Genomic DNA, 5611 nt, shown 5'->3' with positions numbered 1-5611 from the left:
TTTCGCACTGTCCCTTTTGTTCGCTTTTTCCCCACAACCAATCTGGAGATGATATTTTTTGTTCACCGCATGATGAGAAAAAGTTGGTTTTGCTACACATGCACTAGCAACCATGTAAAGCTGCAATAAATATACCAGTGGTGATGGTGCCCTTGATTCCTCCTGTTCTCTCCTTGTAGCAGCTACGGTTATGTCTCCGGGTGTAGGGTTTGCTGTAGGTGTTAGGGAGCTGTTTGCAGCTGAGGGTTCATGGAATAGACACTTCGAGGACACTTTGGGACTATGTATAATCCTTGATTAAATGGGAAGGTAGGGTAGGACTCAATGACTGAAAGGATCCTTTGTTCCTATGCTATTTTTTTGTGTGGCAAGTTTCAAGGTCCATTCTGGATATAAGGAGCCACAGTCCCTACAGTGAGATGGTTTGGATGTTGTTCCTTCTACTGATCTGTGGTCGGCAAGCTGTCTGTTAAAAATTGGTGATAATTATTTAGGTTAAGGTAAGCTGAGGGGGTCTACTAAACTGATGCAAGTGGATGGCGACAGAAGTCAACCGATTCTCTTTTGCATGCTAGGAATATTTCTTACCTGCAAACTCAGGGTATGGCTAACAAAAGAACCGGTATCTTCTTGAATAATGAAAGAAAAGAACGTTCCTCTCTCATCTATGTCGAGGTTTATGTTCTGCTTATCAGACTAGCTGGCCAGCTTACAAAGGTAAAAATTTTGATTGCAATAGGATCACATTTAGAAGCGTGCATCTCCAAAAGAATAAATCCAATAAAGGAAGAAATTGATTATACCAAGGAGCACAATTCAATTCTAAACTTACTCAGGCTCAGTTCGATGCTAAGCGCATTCAGTACACCTTCAGCTGGCGTCACTTGCTTTTGTAGCCTAAAGTCTAGTCATTTTTAATTTTTATTTTCCAACTTCTTCCTTCTGACTTAATTGAATCACTGTGGCAAAATGAGGCCAGCTTGGCCCGCAGCCCAAATAACCACCTGGAATTTATGGTTTCCATGTTCCCTAGACTCCTAGAAGGCACAGAAGTATGCGTCTTGGATGAGAATGTAGACATTCTTGTGGATGGTTTTTTAATATAAAAAATTGACAATAATATATGGGTAAGAGCGCTCAGGAGCATTATAAAAACTTTCGCAAGAAATTTAATTCTTGCACAAGAGTTTTTACATTTTTAGGACAAAAACTCTTAGGTGTTAGTGCGCAGGGTCATAATTCCTGGATGTGTCAGGAACATATCTGTGGGATGGGATCTCCTGGAAGCACCCGTAGAAGGGTGTCTTCTGTTGGTCATTGGATTACATGAATTACGACTTTCATGGCACATTTTACGTTCCCAGTGATTGGGTTGCTCCTTCCTTGTGCAGGGTGGGATTTACCAGAGTTGCACAAACATGTGAGCTCCATCTGAAGAACTATTCTTGGTTGCCAGAACAACAAAATCATGTGCATTTGTTCCATCAAAGTCCAAGGCTATGAGATATTCCTAAATAGCAGCATATGGCTATACTGACAAGCACACTTCCCAAGCCTACATCTGCCGGAGAAAGGCCAGCAGATCTGTGAGTTTCAAACATTAATTTTAGTGTACGGAAAAAAAGCCACGTGGGATTGCCAGCATGGCTGCGGAGAGCAGTATTGCACAGAGAAGGAGACGGTTCCCTCTCCTTCAAATGGGAGATGCAGGAGCACCCAGGTCACGCTTGGGTGTGCATCAAAGCTGTTGGTAGCCACATATTCCTGCCCCAGCACAAACAGGCAAACTTCTGCCCCATCTCATGCAGCAACGAGAATCTTATTTTAACCCACCGCAGCTCGTCCTGCCCTCGCTGGCAGCCTGAGGTGGGTCTTTTCCTCCACCATGGACATCCAAGCCCCACCACCAACTACCCAGCAGGATCTCTCTGAAGGCTTGTGCTCGCTTTTCACTGATGGCTTTATCTGCGTCAGTGACGCCTGCAGTGATTCTTTCTTTTATTAGTCGTATTTCAATACCTGCAGTTTGGGTGGATTCCGTTTTTACAATGCACAAAGAAGTGTTCAGGCAACTCATGCGTCTTTTATAGCTCTACCTAAGCCCATAGCTGGGAGCTTTACTTTGTCATGCAGAAATCCCTGCGAGTGAGCACAAGGCACCGTTACCTGCTTCTAATAAACGAAAATGTTAGCTTTGGGTATTTCGGTACCAAATTTTAGCTTTTGCTTCCAATAATATTTCTCCCAAGACTTGATACTAACAGCAGGACTTGTACTTTATGCTCTCATTTCCGTAAGAACATTTTTTATGTTGTATGTAAGGACATTTTCAACTCAAATGCTACAGTATTTGCTAGCTCATCACTAGACACCCTGAGCAGAAACACGAATTGTCTACCATCTGGAATAGCTCATGCTGTTTGTTCTGCTCCTCCTACCCAAACCGGGTGAACTACATAAAGCAAAAAGCAATAGTAATAGTGAGAAAAAAGCAAACAATCCAGGTCAGTAGCAAAATGGTAAAGAATATGTGGCTGTAAACGTATAGGACCTGATACCTGATGCTCCCAACATGATAGAGCTCCATAAATTCAGCAAGCATCGGTCATCTTTCACACCAGTCTAAGTGCCAAAGTCAGTGTGGGGGGCTTTTAACATCATCTTTTATTTTTACGGTAAAACATGCCTTTGGCTCTAACTCTCATCACCCCACTAGCACAGAAATAATGACTGGCGGGGGCTAAGGTAAAAACAGCTCCCCTTTTGTCTTGTACCACGATGAGCTTTCTTCCTGCCCTTTTTGTAGCTACTCTTTCACCAGTACATGCCCCAGTTCCCCAGCCGGGGAGCCACAAAATGCCCTTTCCTCTGCTTAACCGTCCCTCAGAGAAACACCTACAGCACCGCTCCTTACCCCTGCTATAGCACGTGCCAAAAACATAAGGAGAGGGAAATGCAAATGAGTTATTTCCCTGTAATAAACCCAAGGAAAATAAATTTGATCCTAAAGGGCTCCCATGTGCGACAGATGGGTTCGTGGTAGCTGACCTCCTTTTTTTCAGTTCCATCATTTATTTTGTGCTGGCAGCTGGAGTGAGCGTGGACAGGAGCTCACGCGATGCCTTCCCTACTGCCGTTCCCTTACAGCACTAGAAACACAGAGTAATCATATTCAGCTGGCATTAGTGTAGATAAGCAAAATTTGGTCTGCAACGGTACGTATGAGTGTGGCTGAGGGATCAGAATCCGGCTGTCTAATTAGATTTGATGTTCATTCATTTCAAACCCACCCCGGTATGCAGAATTATCTTTGATTAGAAGTCAACTCCAATTCTACTCATCATTGATTATTCTTTATGTCAATTAAAGACTTAATTAAAAACAATGCCCCCCTGCCGTTCAGGTGCCGGCAAATAATCTAAAGAAAAAGCATTTCTGAAAATCAACTGAGAATGATCTTATTGTGCTTTAATGCCACCTCGCACCAAATCCGTAACAGCGTTTTTTTTTGCACCTAGTGACTCACGCCGTCATTTCAGCAGCGCTGTGCAGCAGTAAAGGTGAAAGGCTTTGTGCTGCTCTCTTATCGATCCCTATATCAGGAGATAAACTACAAGGAGCGATCTTGTGAGAAGTAGTAAGACTAGCAGGATGGAAACACGGCTGTGGGAATTACTCTGTCCAGCAGCAGCCTGGCTACTTCTCTGCCTCCTTTGGCATATGTCACTGAAGGTTGCCTGGTTGACCACCCGTGGAATTTCAATTTCTTAGCTCAGATCACAAAAAGTAATCAACTTATTCTGCACTTTTGCAAGCCTTAGCAGTAGAGGAGGCCTAGAAAACCACGAGTGGTGCTGGTGGTCTTCCTTGTCCCTTACTGACCAACAGTAACATTTGGATGAGCCCATGGGTAAGATCTGAGAACACGTAGGGTAAGTCAGCCCTGATGTCGATAGATGCAACTCCGGTCAGAGTCTTTTGGCAAAATCCATGATGACTCTGAACAGTGACCTAAATTTGTGTGTCAAGTGTAAGCAGTAGAGTGGCTTCACTTTCTCCGAGTGTGTAAGTAATGAACAGAAAAACCTCCTCACTGGCAGGAGAGAAAAGCAACAACCCAGCAGTGTTTAATGTAAAATCATCCTTAAGAGTGCAGCATTCTTTTATTACTTTGCACCAGTATTTCTGCTGTTTACAAGCCTCATTTAATGCAGAAGGCAGCAGCATGGGCAAGGACAGCAAGCCAAGGCTACTATGTCTTTGCGTCTGCAGGAAAGTAAATGCATCAAGTAAACACATGTAGGATGACTTAGGTAACCAGTGAGCTGCTCTAGAGATTATTTGTTTTGCTTCAGCCAAGACAGACACACTGTAGCTGTACTCGGTATCCACTCCAGGTACGCTCTAATATAAGCATGAGTGAGCTAAATTAAACAAATAAGACAGGCTTCTCATCCCTGAAAGGAAAGTAAAACATCATTGTTGTCAAATCCTTTCAGTTGCTAATGAGATATAAATGCGTTGCTGCTCTTCTTTAAATACCTGGGATTAGCGTGACTTAAAATGCCTTGGATATTTATGTGATCGTTCTATTCCAAGGGATGTCTTAATGGTGCATCGCTCACTAAAATACTCTTGAAGATACATCGCTACATGGTTTAGGACAGAAGATCTTTAAAGCTGGACATTCTTGTCCCAGATATGAGCATTGCAGCAACGGATTTATTTAATCTTTTCAGCACCTCACAAGTGTGGCCATTTCAAGAGCATTGCCATAAAAGTCCTGTGTTACTTCATTTATATTTGGCTATAGCATGCGTCTGAAGCTCTCTTCTAGTACATCGAGTAGTTAAACACTGTCCATGCACAACCAAGACAGGCTGTGTGCTCTGATGGAACTCTCTTGTTGCTTGGCTTTGGTTCATTTACATTCAAAACTTGAATCTTGTGCTAGAGAAGATCTTACATATACGACTTTTAGAACTTTTATTTAAAGTTATGGCAGAGGTTGTTATCCTTCTGGCTAAAGGATTTTAATCTTTAAAAACACTCGAAGCTATAGGAGACAACAGTGCATACCTTATACCACCAAACAGCCTAAACTTCCCCCAAACCACCACCATCTTCTCTAACCAGGATCATTAAAGGAGCTGTAAAAAGCAGCTAAACGACATTTGATGCAGGAAAAAGGGGTAAGGGGAGTCTGTGCTAGGTAGAGAGTCCCTCTTGGAAAAGCTTGTGTTGATGACACTGGTACTGGAGAAGAGATCTGACGATCAACAGGGCAGCTGAGCAAAACCAGAAGGTGATTGCTACCTGCAGATTGCCAGAAGGCAGAGGTACCCCAGCTCCCTGTCCCACACTGCTGCTTTACACCGAGCAGTTACAGCCCACCAACGCAAAAAAGCAGGACAGCTTTATAGACGCACAGTGTTTATAGGAACTGCTTGAAAAAAATATCTAGAATTTTATGGGGAACTGCTGTCCTTGCTGCTGCTTTCTGAAACCACATTTCTTTTCAGGAGCTATCAAGTTACCATTGACCCAGCAATGTGTGCTGGCAGCCCAGAAAGCCAACCGTACCCTGGGCTGCATCCAAAGCAGCGTGGCC

The sequence above is a fragment of the Cariama cristata genome, unplaced genomic scaffold (assembly GCF_000690535.1).
Source record: "Cariama cristata isolate BGI_N322 unplaced genomic scaffold, ASM69053v1 scaffold111, whole genome shotgun sequence".
NCBI classification, from domain to species: Eukaryota; Metazoa; Chordata; class Aves; order Cariamiformes; family Cariamidae; genus Cariama; species Cariama cristata.
The sequence above is the reverse complement of the archived record's forward strand: the minus strand, read 5'-3'. Positions refer to the sequence as shown.